Source organism: Cricetulus griseus, chromosome 6, assembly GCF_003668045.3.
Source record: "Cricetulus griseus strain 17A/GY chromosome 6, alternate assembly CriGri-PICRH-1.0, whole genome shotgun sequence".
Lineage (NCBI taxonomy): Eukaryota > Metazoa > Chordata > Mammalia > Rodentia > Cricetidae > Cricetulus > Cricetulus griseus.
In genome coordinates, this window is record NC_048599.1 from 82,547,953 (window position 1) to 82,569,693 (window position 21,741).

The 21,741-nt window shown below is 41.1% G+C and overlaps 1 long non-coding RNA gene across 1 annotated transcript; it reads left to right on the forward strand.

The window, feature by feature from the left end:
* Window positions 1–254: 254 nt before the first annotated feature.
* LOC118239083 lies at window positions 255–18,846 on the forward strand. The gene is made up of 3 exons (XR_004770567.1): window positions 255–298; window positions 5,091–5,170; window positions 17,823–18,846. It is a non-coding gene; the product is annotated as an uncharacterized LOC118239083 (long non-coding RNA).
* The last annotated feature ends 2,895 nt before the right edge of the window (window positions 18,847–21,741 follow it).

Genomic DNA, 21,741 nt, shown 5'->3' on the forward strand with positions numbered 1-21,741 from the left:
ATGTTCTGGGAAGCTGAAATTGTTTTTATGATAAAGGGAAGAGTCAGGATAGTGTAAATGTAGTTGTTGGTCAAAAATTTCTAAGTTACTTTCGGATTGTGAGGGTTGAAGTAGGTGCAACAGTTTGGTTTCAGGACGAGGCAAAGAGCAGGGATCGCCTGCACTGGAGTCACTACAGGGTTAACTGCTGGGCCGCCCGCTGCACTCTGGGAGTTGTAGTTCTCGGGCATTGTGGGAGTTGTCGTAAAAATTCCGCTCTTTTTTGCTGTCATGGCGGCCTCCGAGATGGCTATAAGAGGTTGTCTGCTTTTCTGAGGGTCTTGGGGGACTGCCCGGCCCGTTAAAATGCCACCAGCAGCCCCCTGGGGTGGCCAGGGACCTGGCAATCTTGTCCCGGGCGTGGACAAGCGACCTGAGAGGGTTCATGCGGGACTTACAGTGTTTCCATGAGCCAGGGAGGCCTCTGGGATCTGTGAACTGCTTGAGGGGTCGCAGGCAGCCACATCTGGTGGTCTGGCCTTGTGGCCTGTGCCTGGGTGCCTGGGTGTGCTTTCTGCTGTTATGGTTTTGTTCTGCTCGGGACTCTTGTCTTTGTAATCGTGGTTGCTCAGAATCGGTTATTGCTGCACTTTTTTTCCTGGGGGTAGTGGAGCTTAGTGAAGAGCCAAAATTTTAGCAAGTGTGTTTATGTGGAGTGTTGTCTGTGTAGCTTGGTGTGTCAGAGTTTTCATGAGTTATCAGCGTGAGTATGGACGTGTATTTGGCTGTCTTTGCTTGTACTGAACTTTGTCCTTGTTTGCCAAAGTTGCTTGTCAAGCAGTTTCCTCTTGTGAATTCTCTTCTGTTAGCATGGATGTGTTCTAAATTTGAACGAAAGTCCCAGGAGTGTTTTGTCTTGTTTTAAATTGTTTGTGGAAAGATATATGTACAAAGCTGAACTGAAAGCATATGCCAGCATCATAAGTACCTTTATCTTTAGAGAGCAAGCCTCGGTGGCTTCCCTGATGCTGAGAAATTGTTTGGATTCTTTTGGGGGACCCAGTTTGTTATTGCCCATGTTACATTTGGCTCACCGTGTTTCTCTGCTTGGTGAGACTTTGATCTTTGATATTGGGCCCTGTGAACACTTAAGGCAAAATGAATCACTGTATTTTGGCATGAAGTTGCATGGTTTGAGAATCTTAGGGTATTAGGGTAATATATGCTTGCTGAGCATGCCAGTACCTGCCTTGTCTTACCAGGACATACAAATTTGGGGCTCCATGTTACTGCCAGTTGTGTACTCTTACATATGTGCCCTTTGTTTCCATAATGGAGTTATTAACCTGGTGAGGTGTGACTGGTCATGACAAAAATACAAAGTTTTACCACTCACATTTGATGAAGGGATTTGTAATAAGGTTTTGGAAATCTGATATCAATTTTTAAACTTAAAAGCAGTCATGTGACTGGACTTACAGAGAAAGTGAAAATATGTTGCATCATGGTTGGTATTTTGTAACATGTAAAAACAGTTCTGTTGGTTGGGTTTCTTTTGTTTCTTTGTTTTGGGGTGTGTGTGTGTGTGTGTGTGTGTGTGTGTGTGTGTGTGTGTGTGTGTGCTATTTCACATTAGAATATTGTTTAAAAAGGTTTTGATGTGTGTGGTAAGTGTGATTTTCCTAACTCTTCTCATCTTTGCATTTACTTTGTATCAGACCACTTGACTGTAGTAGGAAAAAAGAAAGAACCTGCTAGAATTGTATGTGCAGTTCTGTTTAAAGTGGTTTCAGTTTTATATCTATAGATTCATATTGCTTGTTGCCTTGCTAGTCAGCCAGAAATGTCCCCTCCTTTGTCCTAACTGCTGTTATTTAACTCATTTGTAAAGATTGAGAAATTTCTTTTAAAATGATCTGTACTGCCCAGTTTTCTTACTGTGTGGTGGTGTGGCAGAATGCACTGATGCTAGCAAACTGTCTCTGTGTCTGGGGAGGTCAAATGTCCAGAGCCAGTGGGTTTGTAGAGTCATTCCAAAGTGCCACAGGTACAGGCTTAATCTGCTTTGAAGGAAGTTACAGTTATCTCTGACTTGTTAAATAGTGCATTATGAAGTGTTCCAAAGGTGCTCTGGGAAGGGCAAGGTGCTGGCTTCAGTAAGGTGTAACCATTGCCTTAGCACAGAGCATTCCTGGGTATGTATATAAATAGATAACATTTCTCTCTGGAACAGTGAGATTTGTGTGCTTGAGAATTCTGGTATTTAATTCACAAAGCTTCTGTTTGGTACTGTGCTTCCCACTGTTGCATTCTGGTCCTGTGACTGCTATGGAATGTCTTCTGTGTTATACTGTAGCCGTGGTAGTTGTTTCAGAAAAGAATATATGGTAGGACCCACTTTTATTTCCCGTTTATTTGTATGTTTAAGGTTGTACTTGATGTGCCAAAAACTGTCATTTGGAGCTTAATTTACAAGACTTCACTGAAATTCCTTTAAGTGTGAAGTAACACCAAAGGTTAATTTATTTAGTTGTATTTGTGTGTGTGTGTGTGTGTGTGTGTGTGTGTGTGTGTGTGTGTGTGTGTGTGTGGAGAGAGAGAGAGAGAGAGAGAGAGAGAGAGAGAGAGAGAGAGAGAGAGAGAGCAGGATCAGGACAACTTGTGGAAGTTAGTTTTCTCCTTCCATTATGTGGGTCCCAGGGTTCAAACTCAGATTATCAGGCTTAGTAGCAAACATCTTCATTCAATGAACTATCAGTGCTCCCAAGAGTAATTTTCTTATAAATGCAAGCTTTAAAAAATTCTAGTGTTTTTTTTTTTTAAAAAAAGTATATATATTTATATATAGGATCTGGAGAGAGAACATAGCAGCTAAGAACACTTGCCACTCTTCTAGAGGACCTGAGTATTTGAGTTTGGTTCCAAGCACCTGCGATGTGCAGCTTGAAACTCCAGCTCTGGGGGATCTGATGCTTCTGGCCTCTATGGTACTTGTACTCATATGACATGTGCGCGCGCGTGAGCGCACACATACATTTTTATACTTTTAAAAAGTAAAGTCTTAAGAAGAAATTCAAACTTTTGAAGAGGACAAAAACCTAGTTTTTTTTAATTTATTTTTATTTTTCATCGTTACCAAAATGTAGGGACAGTAGGGAGGGATTTGGGTAAGGATATCTATTTGGGGCCTTGAGTTAGGCCCTTATAATGTCTTGTTTTCCTGTATGTAGTAGTTCCTATTACTGAGAATAAACAGTTTATTAGTGTATCTCTGTATCTGTGATCATTTTATAAGTGTACGCATGTTCAGATATGTGTGGGTGTATATGTGTGTGGAGGACGCAAGTTGATGTAAGGTGTTTTTCTTCATTATTTTCTACCTTACATACTTAGGTAGGATCCATGACATGAACCCCAGAACTTCCTGATTTGGATAGTCTAGCTAGTCAGTGTCCCTCATATCCTCTCACTGTCCCTAGAGCACTGGATTTGCAGGCAGGTTGCCTCATGGATCCTGAGGACTCCAAACTTTGGTCATCAACTTGGGTGCCAAGCACTGAACCATCTCCCCAGCTTATCTGTGAATATTTGTGAGTGTCAAAACTACGTAACAAGATCATTTGTCACCCATTTAGAATTTGATCTTCAGTTTTCATTTATATTATTTGAAAAATAATTGGTAGTATAACATATTTGGCTTAAAATCCCAATACTCTTTGTGTGTGTGTGTGTGTGTGTGTGTGTGTGTGTGTGTGTGTGTGTGTGAGTGTGAGTGTGTGTAGGTAGGTAGGTGGTAGGTAGGTAGGTAGGTAGGTAGGAGTGGGCTCACATGTGCCATAGCACACGTGGAAGTCAGAGGACAATTTTGTGGAGGCATCTCTCATTCCACCTTTATGTGGCTTCCACAGATTAAGCTCAGGCCTTCAAAGCAAGCATTATGCCCAGTGAGACATTTTGTGGGCCTAGAATGCAATAGTCTAAAATTGGAGTGCATCATCAACCCTCTCCCTCAGGAGGACAATAAGGTTACTGAGAGAAAGGGATGCAGAACTGTGCAGAAAGGGATGCAGTGTGGCCTGTGAGCTGCATGCAGCCTCTGATAGCTGTGAATGTGGCTACACAAAACTGTAGACTTGCCTGGTGGTGATGGCGCACACCTTTAATCCCAGCACCCAGGAGACAGAGGCAAGTGGATCTCCAAGTTCGAGCCCAGTCTTGTCTACAGAGCAAGTTCCAGGACAGCCAGGGCTACATGGAGTAACCAAAAACAAAAGCAAAACAAACCCAAAGAACCAACAAACAAAAAAAAACCTGTAGACTTACTTAAGACATGAGTTTTGGGGGGTAGGGTGGTTACTCAGTTGTGCAGTTCTTGAGCGTGAACTTTGTAGATGACAGCAATGAGTCATATCAGCACTAAAAGTTTGGTCAAGGCTGAAGGTATTTAAAATTTCCCATGCTTTCTCTGCTGCATTTTATTTGTTCTACCAATATGCATTTCTAAGACAGAATGAATTCATTTTGGTCTGCTGGGCATTGCTGCTATCATCATCATCATCGTTATTATTTTATTTTTGAGATAGGGTTTTTCTGTGTAGCTGTGGCTGTGCTAGAACTCACTCTGTAGACCAGGCTGGCCTTGAACTCAAGAGATCCACTTATCTCTGCCTGCCAGTGCTGGCATTAAAGGTGTCCACCACCACTCTGGCTAAGGCCTTATTATTATTACTTTTGGTTTTTTGAGACAGGTTTTCTCTTTGTAGCTTTGGAGCCTGTCCTGGGACTCACTTTGTAGACCAGGGTGGCCTCGAACTCCCAGAGATCTGCCTGCCTCTACCTCTCGAGTGCTGGGATTAAAGGCATGCACCACCAACTCCTGGGGCCTTATTACTTTTAAAAGGCAAAGTATTATATAATTTTAATGTGCAGGATAGAGCAAACCACCAGTTATCCTCAAAATACTGAATGTAGATGAAAGATACTGATGCGTGTTCCCACTGGTAAGAAAGTGAGGTTGTGTACAAAAGTGTATCCTACAGCTTTAAAAACTGTAAAGATCATTTTGCTTTGTTTCTGCCTAATTGATTTTTCCATTCTACTTTCTCTCTTAGTACATTTGTGTGGTTCCGGAATTTAAATGAAAATTGGGTGTGGTGTCCCCCAGTTGTGATCTTGCTCCCTAGAGGCTGAGGTAGGACCATTGCCATGAGTTTGGGGTCAGCCTGGATTACAGAGTGCATTATTGTCACAAAGTAACATTTAAATGATATTTTTATTTTGGATTTTTCTCTCTAAATTCATGTGCTTTGGCTCCTTAACAACATTCGTCATAGGAACATGACATTAATAAGGAATCCTTGTCATCTTATATTTTTATACTTAAAAGGCTTTAAGTGTTTTATTCTAGGGAAAAAAATGAGTCAGTGACTTTGTTAAGTCTTACCAGAATTTGGTCTATAAAAAGAAAAGAAAGAAAGAAAATTCAGGATACAAAGCTGTAGTTTCTTTCTGTGGTACAGACTTGGCACTGTGAAGGCAGAGGTATGGCTCGCCTTTTTTCAAAGCAAGTCTGAAGACCTGGCAAGATGGCTCTCTGGGTAAAGTACTTCTACACAAGTAGGAAGGCCGGAGTTCAGATATCTAGCGCCCACATGGAAAGCTGGCCCCAGTAGCACATTCGTAACCTTTAGTGCTGGAGTGGATTCTAGGGGCTCCCTGACAGCTAGTCTATCAGAAATAGTGAACTCCTGGTTTATTGTAAGATCCTACCCTGTCTCACAAAATAAGGTGGAAAGTACTCACGGAAACCTAGCCTTTGTACACATGGACTCACATGGGCAGGTGCACCTACACACAGGTGCACACACATTTGCCACACATATATAAAGAATCCCAACAGATTTCTTACCTGACACTTAGGAAATAAGTACATTGTGGAAATTTATCAGGATGATACATTCTTGACTTTAGTCGTTGAGATGGTTTAGTGGAGGGGAAGGGTACTTGCCACCAAGCCTGATGATCTGATTTCAGTTCCTGGAACCCAAATTGTGAAAGGATAGACCTGACTCACAGTTTGTCCTCTGACTTCCACATATGTGCTAAGATATGCGCACACACATACATGCTGGTAAAGAAAAAACTAAGTAAAATGTTAAATCCTTGAATGGGCCTGGAGCTATGACTCAGTGGTTAAGAATGGGCACTGCTTTTGCAGAGGATTGGAGTTTGGTTCTTAGTGCACATGCTGGGTTGCTTGGAGCCGCCAGTAATTCCTTTGCCCTCCGTGAGCACCTGCACTCATGAACACAAAATTTAAAATAAAATTAAAATCCCAAATTCACAGTAGGCGAAAGCAACCCTGTATGCTTTGCTAATCTAGCAGTATTTGTAAACTACCTTTGTAGTTTAGTGAAAACCCATAAGTCTGTATTTCTCTATTTAAAATTGTTTCCTGAGAGTTTTGGTTGAGTTTTTGTTTTGTTTTTGATGAGGAAGCCATGTATGTTCAATGAAATTGTATTAAGAGTGGCCAGTTTGTTTCTGTGTGTTTCATTACTGCCCAAAGGTACAGAGTATGTGCAGTGTATAATGGAAAAGGGCCCACTGAACTAAAGGGTTAAAATGAAGACAGTGACTTTGAACTATTCTGTACCATTTGCTCAAATTTCAAAACACTGGAGTTTGGATTCCAGCACTCACATTGGGCAGTTCACAAGCACCACAGCTGCAGCTCCAGGGGCCCAGATGCCTTCCTGTGGTCCCTGCAAACACACAAACACACAAATAACTTTTTATAAAATGAGTTGTTTCCAGATAAATTTTCTATTTTAATATCCTATAATGAACTTAATTTTAAAATATTTATGTAATGGCCTATTCCCAGGTAAGATCCTATATAGCTCATATTATTCTTATTTATTTCATACTAATCTAAAATTATTATTGTGTTTGACATGTGAGGGAATACAGGTACATGTGTGCTGCGTTGTGCGTGTAGAATTTTGAGTAAAATTTTCAGGAAGCAGTTCTCCAGGATGTTGGGGAAAGACCTCCCTTGTTTCTGCTGTGCTGTGTTCTCCAGAATAGCCAAACAGCAGGTTTCCAACCCTGCAGATTGTAAGGGAAAGATTTTGTATCTTCTAACAAATAACAATATGAGAAACTATATTTCACCTCTAAACTTGACAAATAACTAGTATTTGCAAGAGACAAAGAATGCCAAGGTCATAAAAGTAATTAAATAAAGGTCCCAATAGGACAGCTGTCCAAGATTATAAGCAGGCAGTTTTTAGAAGAGTAAGTCTAATGAACTAAGAACATAAAAGTGTGTGCTCACACTCATTAGTAACCAGAGGAACCCAAATTAAAATGACTATTCTTTATACCCAGTAGACTGAAAAATTAGATGAATGTTGGGAAGTCTCGGGAATTGTGAGCAAAGTGTAAAGCTATTCTGAAGACAACCAGGCAGACTATAATCCAATGGATACACATATTACTTGTAGGTATAAATGCATAAAGAAACAAATACAGCTGGGTGGTGGTGGTGGTGGTGGTGGTAGCAGCGCACACCTTTAATCCCAGTACTTGGGAGGCCGAAGCAAGAGGATCTCTGAGTTTGAGGCCAACTGGTCTACAGAACAAATTCCAGGACAGTAAGAGCTACATAGAGAAACCCCATCTTGACAAAAAACAGCAAACAAACCAAAAAGAAAAAGGAAAGAAAAGGGGGAGGGGAGGAGTAAACAATGATAACCATCACAGTGTTGATAGCAGAGGCTTAAATCCAACATGACATCCAGCACTGTGGACTTTTGTAGATACGATATAGTGGATGTATGTGTAGAACCATACATCTGATAAAAGCAAAAGATGACCCCCTATATTCACAATGTGTGACCTTTTAGAAATATTGGGACTAGAAAGATGGCTCAATGGTTAAGAGCACTGACTACTGTTCCAGAGGACCTAGGTTTAGTTCCCAACACCCACATGTCAGCCCACAACTGCCTACTGCCTGTACCTCCACAGATCCAACACTTTTGTCTGGCCTGTGCAGAATCTTGCACACACATAATGTGTATACATACATTCAGGCACACACATATAAATAAGGCAAATATGTATTTTAAAATGTGGTGTCTATCAGAAGTTATAAACAATGGAATCTATTGCTTAATACTGTCAGTGTAAATTTTAAATGTACATAAGGTGTTGGGCAAGAGAATGTTCCAAGAGCTGTATCAGACACATTGGAACAGGTACATGAAGGCCCATGGACAACTAACGAAAGAAAAGCATAGTCAAATATGCTCATTCTATTCAATGTCAAAATTGCTACGACTTTTACTGAGGGTTGTATTAAGTTCTTTAAAAATACTTAATTTCTCACAAGAAACCAAAACTGCTAAAATGGTACCAATGAAAATGCAAAATTCCTCAGACCAAATAGAAGAAATTATACCCATGACTTGTACAGTAAAACTGCAGACTTGCTAACAGGAATGAGAATGCATACATAACAAAAGACATACTATGCTCATAGATTGAAAGACTCAACCCTGTGAAGACTTCAGCTTTCTTCACATGGATCTCTAAAAGCCCATTACAGTCCCAACCAAAATGCCTCAAGCTCTAAATACTTTTATGAAATAAAATAGCTGATTCTAACATATGTGTGGACATTCAAAAGGCCCTTTGGAGTAGCCAAGACAAAGGTGACAAGTTGGAGAGTTTAACCTGTTACCTGATTTTAAGATTCCCTTTGAAACTGAAGAATTAAGGCCCTGTAGTTCTTACAGGTTGGTGGATGAATAAATTAATGGGTTATTACTAAATGGAGACAGACACACAACACCAAGGGATTTTCAACAAAAAAAATGAAGCCAAGTTGGTAGGTGAAGGATTTTTTTTTTCAACAAATGCTGATAGAAGCAGTTGGTCCACATGAAGAAAAAGATCCCTGTCCTGTGCCTTGTACTGTGTTCACAGATTAACTTGAAATGTTCACATGCCTAAATTGTAAGAGCTACAAAATTTTAAAACCTGTGAACTTAAATAATATAAAGTTTTCTTCAGTAAGATGTAGAAAGTAGGAATTATAGCAAAAAAACAAAAAAACAAATTAGAATTCATCAAAGTTAAAAACAATCAAAGTTGGGACTGGAGAGGTGGCTCAGCAGTTGAGAGCACTGACTACTTTCCAGAGGACCTGGGTTCAAATTCCAGCACCCACATGGCAGCTTGCACCTGTCTGTAACTCCAAGGCTTCTGACACCCTCACGTAGACATACAGGCAGACAAAACACCAGTGAGCATTAAAAAAAAAAAGCCAAAAATATGTTTTGATTATGTGCTGTTAAGAACATGAAAGGTAATCCATGCATATGGAAAAATACATGATAAAGAACTGCTGTTCAGATTTTGAGAGGTGGTTGATAGCATCAAGAAAACTGTTTTCCAGACACAACAGGATAGTTGCAATATGAACTCACAGGGATTGTGACTGCATTCAGAAGACCTGCTCAGTCCCAACATAGAGAGGGAGGTGGGCAGTGTAGCCCACCATGAGCTAAGGAGCTGTTGGAACTTGATAGCTGCTGGAATAGTGGGAGCCAGCTTCCTCCCTCCCTCCCTCCCTCCCTCCCTCCCTCCCTCCCTCCTCCCTCCTCCTTCCTTGCTCTTTTCCTTCCTCCCTTCCTTTTTTTCTCCCCTCCCTCCTTTCCTTCCTTTTTTCTTTCTTCCTTTGGGGCTTTTGGTGGGGGTGTGTGTCTCTATTATATAGTTCTGGATGTCCTGGAACTTGCCTATGTAGACCGGGCTGGCCTCAAACTCACAGAGATCCATCTGCCCAGCTTCAAGAGTCAGTATTCTTGAATAGTGTGTTCACACATCGGGGTATGCCTACTTCCAAGAATAATTGGCCAACACAAATTGGACTTGATGAGTTTAAAAAAGGGAAACTGAGGTTGACTGGGTAGGGAGGTTAGGGTAGATCTGGGAGGTGGGGTGAATTTGAGCAAGATGTGTAGTGTGGAATTCTCAAAAAAATATAAAAATATTTTTGAAATATTCTAAAAATATACCAGAATATATAATGGACTTACAATCTAGTAATAGAACAGTCCAATAAAACAGCAAAGGGTCTTGTGTGATGGCACACACCTTTAATTCCAGCACTTGGAAGGCATAAGCAGGTGGATCTCCCTGAGTTGGAAGCCTTTCTGGCAATGAAACCCTGCTTGTTATACAAATGAGCCAAAGATGTCTTCTTTTTTGTTGATAATCTCCAAAGTCTTCAAGTCTTGTATTATTTAAACAACTTACAAACAAAGATAAGTGGATTTCATATGAGTATATTAAAAGATACTCGTTTTTATGGTAGAGGTAACCTTAATTAGGTCACATTGAAATACTACACAGCAACTAGACAAGACTGATAGCACCAAGTAACATGTGTGTGGAGTGACTATAGCAAAAGGGCACCAATATTTTGGGGACATTTGATAGTTTCTTATAAAACTAAAACTGTATACCCCTTTCCCCCTGCCTTTCAGTGTTACTTACTAAAAGGAATTAAAAGTTTGGTTCATCCTTTGAAACAGGCTGGCTGGCCAATGAGCTTCAGGGACCTGCTGTCTCCACCAGCAGCCCCTAGGTTACAGATGACAGATGTGCACCATGTGGAGGAGTAGCTGATTTTTCCATGTGCTCTGAGGATCTGAATTCAGGCTCTCATGCTTGTCAAGTGGGCACATCACTAAGCCTTCTCCCCAGACCTAGTTTCTGCTTTTCTATTTATTTTCAAACTGACAGAGACTAATAAACAATTTATTCTCTCATTAATAAATAAGGATTAAGTTAGATTTTGTGATAATATATAAATATTTAAAGCTACAGTACATCAATATATAATTTTCTTCCCATGGGAAATGGATGAGATTAAAATTTTAGACCCAAGTTCTTTAGCCAACAAGATCACTGATTTCCTTATTATAAAACACATTCTAATGTATACAAAATTTTAATTGGTGTCATGACCTTAATCCCAGCACTCAGGAAGGAGAGGCAGGCAGGTCTGTGAGTTCAAGGCCAGCCTGGTCTATGTAGTCAGTTTCAGGATAGCCAGGCCTGCATAGACCATCTCAAAAAAAAAAAAATCCCCCTTTTAGATTAAGATTTGGTTTATGTCTCAAAGCAAAGAATGGATATGAAGTTTGAACAAGGGCAGAGTTGTGATTATATTTAAACATGGAGCCACAGTAGATTCCCTGGGGAGTGTAATGGACCAGGTCACAATGTCACACCCAGTGTACCGGTAAATGTTCCCATCTACTGGCTCAGCTACTCCAGAGTGGGCATTTGGGATCATAAGGATCATTGAAGGTTCTCACCTACAGGCAGAGAAAGGAAGAAGCAATCTGCATAGGGTTTGAACATCCAGTATGTGCACAATAAAAGCCTGAGAACTTCAGGGATTATGGTCTCAGAATTAGCAAAGTCTGATGATGCCTCTCCAGCACTGACAGACCCTTAGAACAGCAAGAAGGAATCTAAATGGCATTGAAAACATTAAAACAGATGGACATGTTTTTTTAGTATCAGCTAAATTTTTGAAACCAAAAAGTATTGTTAGTGGATTTCTAATTTTTTATTATTTTCTTGTATGTGTGTGTGTGGTGCGGTGTACGCTTTTTAGATGGGTGCTGGGGATTTGAAGTCATTCCTCACGATTGTGCAGCAGGCATGCATACCCACTGAGCTCTGTTTACTATATACTCACAAACTGTATTCAAACTTGTGATCTGTCCACAATCTTTGTTTTTCCCCATCTAGAAATTGCAGTAAATCCACTTTCTATAAACAGTGCCTTTTCATATGTTAAGGCCAGATTATCTCACCTCTTCTATGAACAAGAAATAGTCTTTGGAAAGCAAGTCTTTTTTTTGAACATTACCTTTTAAATGATTAAAATATCCCATACATGAAATGATAAATGAGTAGCTTATTCAGAAGGACTTTGTGAAAACATTAACATTAGGCCTTTTGCCCTTCTTGTAAATCAGACAAAAGTAGGTTCATAGCATGGGATTTTGCCAGTCAGTGTTCATCCATAGCCTTAATATACACATATGGTATACAGGGATAATGATGTATGGAACTAATCACCAATAAGTTAACTACCAAGCACTATCTGAGACAGCATATAGGTTGGAAATAGAAACCGGTTCCCTAGATTTACTTAGGTATTGATAAAAAGCAGTTTCTCTAGGGGCTAGAGAGATGGCTCAGTGGTCAAAACACTTGTGTACATATGAGTTTGGGTCCCCAGCACCCACATACACATAGTGGGTGTGGTGGCCAGCCTTGAATCCCAGTTTGTGGAAAGTATAGACAGAGGTTCTCTGAAGGAAGCAGACTGGCTAGACAGGCTGAATCGATGAGTTCTGTGTTCAAGTGAGAGACCGTGTGTAGTTGGATATTTTTCTTTGTTCCATTGATGCCCCTGGACCAGTTTCTCTCCTGCCTACCTGGTCCCCACAGCCACTTATGAAATAATCGCTCAGGTTAAAATATTAAATATAATTGTTTGGCCAATGTCTCAGGCTTCTTATTGGTTAGTTCTATCTATTAATTATTTTACCATGAAGCTCGTGGCTGGTTACCTCACATCTTGCTTTCCTGGTGGCTACATGACATCCCCCTGACTCCAACTTCCTTCTCTCTGTATCTTTGGATTTCCTGCTTAGCTCTATTTTTCCTGGCCATTAGCTTTATTCATCAACCAATAAAAGCAATGCATATTCACAGTATACAGAAGGACATCCTGAATCAACAGTCATTTTTGAGTGAATAAAGGTTTTTAAAATATGCATATTGTAATACATTTCTGGAGAGATAGTTCCTCAGAAAATGAGAAAATTAGAGACCCATAACTGTCTTAGTCCATTTTGTCACTGAGTGACTGAGGTTGGGTGCTTTATAGAGAAAAGAGGTTTATTTTGGGCCACAGTTCTGAATACTAGGTGAAGAAACCATGTATGACAGGGAGCTCAAGCCATATGTTAGTGGAAACACACCAGCAGGGTCACAAGTGGAAGAGATCATATAGTGAGAGATGAAGGGAATATAAGGCTGGACCAAGCAAAGAGATCTTGAACTTTATTGTCATGGTAACAGGTAACACCTGTGGCTCCATGTCTGTCTGTCTATGGTTGCTTTGTTTTGTTTTGTTTTGTTGTTTTGTTTGATACAGGGTTTTTCTGTGTATCAGCCCTGGTTGTCCTGGAACTTACTCTCAGATCAGGCTGCCCTTTAATTCAGAGATCTGCCTACCTCTGCCTCTCAAGAGCTGTGACTAGCTGGGCGTTGGTGGTGCACACCTTTAATCCCAGCACTTGGGAGGCAGAGGCAGGTGGACCTCTGTGAGTTCGAGGCCAGCCTGGTCTCCAGAGTGAGTGCCAGGATAGCCTCCAAAGCTTACACAGAGAAACCCTGTCTCAAAAAACAAAAACGAAACAAAAGCACAAAACAAAACAAAAAACCAAAGAGCTGTGATTAAAAGTGTGCACCACCATATCCAGCCCAACCCAGTCTCTTGAGATTTAATCTACTCCCTAGACACAGGTATTGATTCGTTTTAGGGGGAGTGACCTCAAATTAGTTTCGCTAGCTAACAGTACCATTACATTGAGATGAAGTTATCTGCATAGAACATTTTGGGGCAAACTGGATGTAAACAATGGCAGTAGCTGTAGCCAACAGCATAATTCTCAGAAGCACCATGTTAAGTGAAAATATAAGGGCTTGGGGCTGGGTGGGTGGCCCACTGGTAAAGTGTTTGCATAGCATGCTTGAAGCCTTTTGTTTGCTCATCTCCAGGACTGCTTTGCCTTCAAAGATCTAGAGGACTACTTACATTTGTTTCTGAAGTCCATGTATGAGTTCCTGAGGGCTGCTGTAATAAGTTGCTACAAACTGCTTGGCTTTTGTTGTATGGCTTTTCTGAGGAGCTGTGTAAAAACAACTATATACTCCAGATCTGAACTACAAAGGTTAGAAAGACTCTAACCAGTCCAGGTTGGCGGAATACATGAGTTTATTAGGATTACTTTCAGAAGCATGAGTGGTTGATAGGCAGCTACACTATTGAAAGATTTGTGGCTCACTCACTAAGCTGCTATTTCATATGGCTCTTGGTCTACAGAGAAATAATGCAAACTTGGGTTCAGAATTCTATCTACTGTTAAAGCAGTAGAGGTGACTACAAGCCCGGGTACTGTAAGGTAGACGATATCTAACTCTGTGTGTTATCTGTGTGTTTTATGTTATCTGCATCCTCCTTGTCAGTATCAGAGATTCTGCTAATCTCTGCAGTGACTTCTCAGCTGTGGGAAAAGTTGCTTGTTGTGCCCTACAGTTGGGTACATGGAACAGTTAGAAATGATGGCTTGCTACAAGATGGAATTACTTTGGTTAGACTCTGAAGAATTAGTCCCAATATATTACCAGAGTGTTCAGATCAGAGCATCTGGGTCCTGGCATCCACAACAAGTAAGGATCAGCAACAGATGGCCAATACTCCAATTAAAGAGTTCAAGTCTAGTCAAATCAAGGCGTCCTACACATTGTTGACTCATCATTGTCTCTGCTCCAGTGTCTCCTGCAAGGTTGTCAGACAAGTTGCGCTAGGAGACAAATTCCCTTCTGATTGGCTTCATACTTGAGCTGATTCTTTCTGATATTCCAAGAACAACCCTGAGTTCTTGGTGACCATTTTTTTCAATAGTTCCAATAAACCACTGTTCAATAGTTTGTTAGGCAAGAGAAGGGCACACATGTCTCTAAAGTACCTTTGTTACCATCAGGATAAATACAACTGTAAAGAGTAGATGTTTCTTGGGTCAGGGAGATGAGTCAATGATGAACTACTTGCTATACAAGCATGAGAACTTAGTTCGGATTTCTAGCACCCATGTCAAACGTGGATGTTACGGCACATGCCTGTAATTCCAGCAGTAGGGAGTACAGTCAGGCAGATCTCTAGAGCTTATTAGCCAGCCATATATCCAAATTTGTGAACCCAAGGTTCTGTGAGAGATCCTGTCTCAAAAACTAAGCTGAAGAACAATGAAGGAAGCCACTTAATACATTTGGCTTACACACACACACACACACACACACACACGCACGCACACGCACACGCACACGCACACGCACACGCACACACACACACGTAGAAATATGTTCCTATAGTTTGAAATCCAACTGTCCAAAATCACAATGTTGGCAGTTCTGCACTGTATCTGAAGGTTCTAGCAAAAGTTTCTTTTCTTCCTAGGTTTTGTAGTTGTCAGAAATCTTTAGTCTTCTTTGGCTTGAGGCTGCATCGGCCTCTAACATCACTTGGCTTTTTTCTCTCTACCTCTTTGTATTATTCCACTTCTGACTTTCTCTACAAAGGCTGGCTGAATTTAAAGCCATCCTCAGCCAGTAAAGTTCATCATACCTTCTGTATATTCACAAAGATCCTGTTGCCCAATAGGAACATCTTTTACTGGTTGGAAGGTGGCTAGGTCTTCTGAGAAGACATACTACAACCTATGACAAGTTTTTCAGGGAACAGATGCTGAGGTTGAGATGTGCTTGTGGGGGATCTATTATGGAGTACTCTAGGGACAATATCTGTAAGAGAGTAAGGGAAGAAAGGTTAAGCTGAAAAAGATGAGTTGAGACCATCTAAAATAGAGGCCTCAGGCAAAGTCACAAGAGTGCTGAAGCTGGGAATGCTTTTCGGAGATGTCCATACATAAAGTAAATGGTCTAGGCTTTTGTATGTCTGCACCTACTTGTCATTGTAGGTGGAGATTTCTGTCCCGCCAGCAGCTCCCAAATACACAGAGGCTTATATTAAAAATAAGTGCTTGGCCAATAGCTTAGGCTTATTACTAACTAGCTCTTACAACTTAAATTAACTCATTTCTATTTATCTATTTGCTTTCATGTGGCTTGTGGCTTTACCTGTCCTCCAGCATGTCTTGCTCCCTCTGTGACTCCTGGTGACTCATCTAACTCCACTCTTCTTCCCATCATTCTCTGGCTCTCCAGCCTAACTTTATCCTGTTCAGCTATTGACCAGTAAGCTACTTAATTAAACCAATCACAGTTACAGATCTTCACAGTGTACAAAAGGATTGTTCCACAGCAAGCCATGGAATGCAAGTTCCCATTTCGGAGGAGGTGAAGTAGCTCCCCTGGCTAAGAATAATGCTCGCAGAGGGACACATCTGGGAGCCTTCAGCAACTAGCATTCTGACTAATGGGAGAGTAAATGTCATAGTTCTGTAAGGAACATCTGAACTGATGCCCCAGCATGCACTATATGATGCTTATGAGATAGAGCTTTAAAATAGACAAACTAAACAGTATTATAAATCTGGATATCTATATGTCTAGACATCTAAATATATGTATATATGTAATTGTGACAAAAGTGTGTTTAGGACAGTTCTTGGGTGGTTAGCTTGCCGTTTTCTATTACATTTGGCTTTTTAACCATTTTTTTTTGTCTGTTTGAGACAGAGTTCCACTGTCTAGCTCAAGATGTCCCCAAACTCTGGATCCTCCTGTCTCAACCAACTAAGTGTGGTGCAAACACTACTACAGCCATTTATAACTAATTTGTATTTTATATAGTCCTTTTATATGCATCAAATATATTTACCAAGAAAATAAAGAGGAAAAAATAAATAGGCAAAAGCAATAGAAATCAAGTTAACAATGTTCTTTGGGAGGGGAAAAATGTCCATGAGCAAAAATAGCAAATGTTAACGGGGAGGTGGTGGTGGTGGTGGTGGTGGTGGTGCATGCCTTTATTGAAGGCAGATCGTTGTAAGTTTAAAGCCAGCCTGGGCTACAAATCCAGTTCCAGGACATCCAGGGCTACACAGAGAACCCCTGTCTTGAAAAACAAAACAAAACAAAAAATAGCAAATGCTGCATCCATTGCAAACACAAGCATTCAGGTGAAGAAAAACACATGAAGGCACTCCTACATATTCTTTCCTTTGTGTGTGTTTGTGGAACTGTCCTAATATTTACAGGTTTTTGTCTGGCAGCAAGACATTGCTAAAACATCCAGTTCGCTTCCCCTTTACCTAGTTGGAGCTAACTTAACTATGGCTCTGAATTTTTTTTAAAGGTGAAGTTACCCTGGGTAAGATAGCTTGGAGCGATTACTAGATCTGGTGATACAATGTTGTAAAGCAGTTATTGGGGCAAGACTGATGTGTCAAGATATGCCAGCTACCAACAAGAAAGGGTGATAAAAGCCTTGGCACAACTTTCTGTTTTTTATAAGTCTGTGTAAGCCTGTGAATTGAAAAACTAGGGGAGCTATTAAAGTTGTATTTTTATTTATTGATTGCACTCACTTATTTGTCTTGGGTGTGCGTGTGTATCCCGTGGCATGTTTGTGGAGGTCAGAGGACAACTGAGGGAGTTGACTCTTATCGTGTGGGTCCCAGGGATCTAGTTCAGGTCATTAGGCTTGGTGCCATGCACCTTTCCCCTCTGAGCCATCTCACTATCCTTAAAGTTGTGTATTTCAATGCCTTGTTTCAAATTAGCTGATCTCAGTTTTATTTGAAAACTATGTTTATAGAAGTGACCATGAATGTGAGCTCAAGTTCTGTTTGAGCAGAAAGAGCCCTGGAGTTTTTAGGTGCAGAATGTCTTGTTGGAAGGGTGATCTGGCTGTGATAACTGTCACTCACTGAGTGCCAGGATGGATTCAGTTGATCTAGCTGGCCAGGCTAATGTCCTCTTTTCCTTCCCTCCAGAAGCTGTGGGCTTGGCAGAAGAAGACGAGTTTCTCTGATGAAGGAGGTCTATCTTTAGTCAAAAGTGTGTGAATAGCTGCCCATCCCTGCTGGATCTTCAAGGAGCTCTCAAGATGGTGTGTTTCTAGAGCTAGACTATGGGTGGCACTTAGGGGTCCTTGTAGAAGAAGCTCTACTAAAGAGCTGGCTTCTTTGTGTGAAGAGTGGGGCTATTTGTGTTTGGATGTAGTAATGCACAGGCAAATGCTTGACACGAGAACTCAATATTCTTTACTTATGGTGACCTTACTGCTTAAGGGAATAAAAGAGTAACTTCTAATCAATTTCTAGTGCTAAAGATTCTATTTATTTTAAATTGGTTTTTCATCATAGAACTTTTTCCCCCCTAACCCACAACTTGACAACTGGATGTAGAATGAAATCAAAGCTCAATGTGTCTGTCCTAGGGGATATAGCTCAGTTGACAGAGTGCTTGTCCTATTAGATGAAAAGTTCGCTTCCTAGCACAGAGGAAATGGCTCTGTTGGTACCCATCTAGGATTCCAGCATTCTGGAGCTGGAGGCAGGAGATAACCAGAAGCTCAAGTGTAGAGAGTTTGGAGCCACCTGGGCTACATGAAACCCCGCCAAAAACAAAAAAGCAAGCACAGTGTTTTGAATTATGATAAAATGAAGATCAGATAGTACAGAGGATGGCAGGACTGTTAAGAAGAGGTAATGAAGGATCTGGCCCTTGTTTAAAGGTTCAACTGTGATGTTATTTTTAAAAACTCCTGACCTCTGTGACATTTTCCCTAATTATGAAATTTTCCTTTGTACAATGAACTACTCCTGATTTTGCTGTGAAAATTGGATATGAATTTGTAGATATTTGTATCAAGATGTAGAAAAACTGCCAATGAACTTCAATGGAAATCTGTGATCCTTGTGTATTACTACCTTACAGTGCTATTAATTCACATTTTTTACATTAAAGACTATTCCCAGCTTTAAATTTTTAAATAAATGATCCTGAAGTTCAGTGTGCTTGTGTCTGATTCTCTACATGTCTTCTTCTCTAACTTTGTCCCTGTCTGTCTTTCTGTTTCTTGAAAAGTTATTACTATGTAGCCTTGGCTGGCCTGGAACTCATTTAGCTATGTAATCAAGGCTGGCCTGGAACTCACAGAGACCCACCTATCTCTGCCCCTGGAATGATGGGATTAAAGTCATGTACCACTATACCCAGCTTCTTATATATGTTTCTTCTTAACAGAAATTTTACAGCAACAATATCTGTTTGCCAAGACAGCTTCAGAAAGACAAATTATTTGCCCTGTAGGATGAAAACACTTGAGATTTGCATTAGTTGGCAGTAGCAGAGCTAAGAAATCTCTCATGGTATATTTTGGTCATAGAGTGGACAAGACTTGTTGAATAACTGGATATGAGGATTTAATGGAAAGGAAGTTGACCCCTGGGTTTTACATCCCAGAAAAATCATGAGTAGTGGTCCAGTTAAGGAGATAGAAAGAAAAAGTAAAGATGTGTCTTGGTTACTGTTCTATTGCAGTGAAGAGACACCATGACCAAGCAACTTATAAAAGAAAGCATTTAATTGGTGCTTGCTTACTGTTTCAGAGGGCCAGCTACGAACTACATAGCAGGGAGCCGGGCAGAAGGCAGGTAGGCATGGCTCTGGAGAAGCAGCTGAGAACTGACATCTGATACACAAGCAAGAGGCAGAGAGAATTAAGTTGGATTTGCATGCATTTTTGAAACCTCAAAATCCACCCTCAGTGATACACCTCCTCCCAGGACACACCTCCCAATCCTTCCCAAACTGTCCTCTACTGGAGATAGGGGGTATTCAAAAGGGGTATATGAGGCAGGTATGAAGTTCTATCTTTAAATGTATTAAGCTTGAGTTGGGCATGTAGTTTGGTTGATACAGTGCTTGACTAGTGTGTATAAAGCTCTGCATTCAATCCCGAGCACTGAATTTAAAAAAGAAAAGAAAAGACATGGTGACATACAACTTTGGGAGTTAGAGGAGGAGGTTCAGGAGTTCAAGGCTATCCCTGTCCACATCGTTCCAGACCAGCTTGAATACTTAACATCCTGCCTCAAAACAAAAACAAATAATAAATAAATGTATTAAGCTTGAGTAGAGATATTGAGTGTGCACCTGAACCTACAAGCAGAAGGAAGATGATGCATCTGAACAGAAAATCAATTTGTGTATGTGTCTGCCCCCTCCCCATGTCCTGAAATTTTGATGAAGTACTTCTATGCTCTACTAGACATCATGCTTTTATGCCCCTTTAAAGCTTTCTTTCAGGGACAGGGGAGATGGTTCAGTAGGTAAAATGCTTGCTGCTCAAGCTTAAGGACTTGGGTTTACATCCCTAGCACCATGTGACAGCCAGGTGCAGTGGCTTGCACTGGGGAGACAGTGACAGCACAGCTTATTTAAATAGGTGAGTACGAGGTCCTCTGAGAGACCCATCTCAATAAAATAAGGTGGAGATAGGTGAAGACACCCTATGTTGGGCAGGTATTGTGGCACACACCTTAAATTCCAGCACTCAGGAGGCATGCACGGGTAGGTAGATATCTGGGCTGGAAATCAGTTTGTTTTGCTTAGTTATGGCTAGGACAACCATAGCTAGGTGGAGAGACTGTCTCCAGACCAATCCAAAACCAAACCAAACTAAGAATTAAAATGATCCCCCATGTCAACCTTTGGCCTCCATGCATGGGTGTAAACTCTTATATACAAAGGCATATATCACCTGTTACCAGACTTAGGGCTACAGGTGGTGGTGCATCAACAAGTGAGGTAAAGCCACTTGTCCTTGGTAAGTCAATTAAAGCAGCCAAATTAATTGTGAAGAACAGGAGAGGGAGAGGGGAGAGAAACAGAGACAGAGACACAGACACAGAGAGATTTATTCAATGTGGCCATATTGGAAAGAGGTACAAAGAGAATTGGCAGCCCCCACCAAGGCCGTGTTTCAGGTTCTTTAGTGCAGTTATGGTTTAAGAAGGGGGCCAGAGTTACACACATCTAAGCAGTCCCAGTCAAAGTGTGGTCCAGCCCACCACTGACCCCCTCATTGGCTCTCCTGTATGGTTTTCTGGGAGTTTGCCCAGGTTTTCTTTTAGCCCAGCATGAAACGCCTGGGAGGGGGGTTCCTGTTTTGAGCCCATTGTTTTAATAGTCTTCATAGTCAAAGCACACAAATGTCTCTTTAGAGTATCTTCAGTCCTGCCAAACCGAACAAACACACAATACTCTTTTCACTCCATCATCCTCCCACAAAACTAGAAATAAAGTGATTCTGGTTCTTCAACGTTCACTTAAAGACTAATCATTTCCCAAGAGAATTGCTCCACAAGCTGCGTTCTTGTAGCACATTTTTCATTCATATTACAACTGTTAAGGCTACTATGTAGTTGAGTCGTCTCAAATTCCGTTTTGCCAACCGTGAGTCTAAAGCGCAATGTGGGAGCTAAGGCAGGCATTCAGAAACTAGATCGAAAGCGTGCGGCGCAGACAGAGCGAACTGCAACTCTTCATCCGAGAAGCTCAGGGAATAAACAGGGGCCTGAAAGCGTTTAACACAAACCTAAGCACCGCTCCACGCCGACTTCTACTACAACTTCCTTTTCCGGTTCCATTCCTTCCTGAAATGCGAGCTAAACCAGGTTAGGTTTCACTGGCCAATCAACGCGCAGTCTTTCGTAGACGTGAGGGCCGCCTCTGCCAATGAGAGATCCCTGCGCTTCAGTGGCGCGATGTGAAGCTTGTGGGCGGGGCCAAATATTGAATGGCAAGTGAGCGATCCACTGTCTTCATAAGGAAATGCGGCGCTGGGCTCGCAGGAGGGACGTATGGGCGGGGCTATGAAACGGAGACTAACCAATGGAAGTCTCA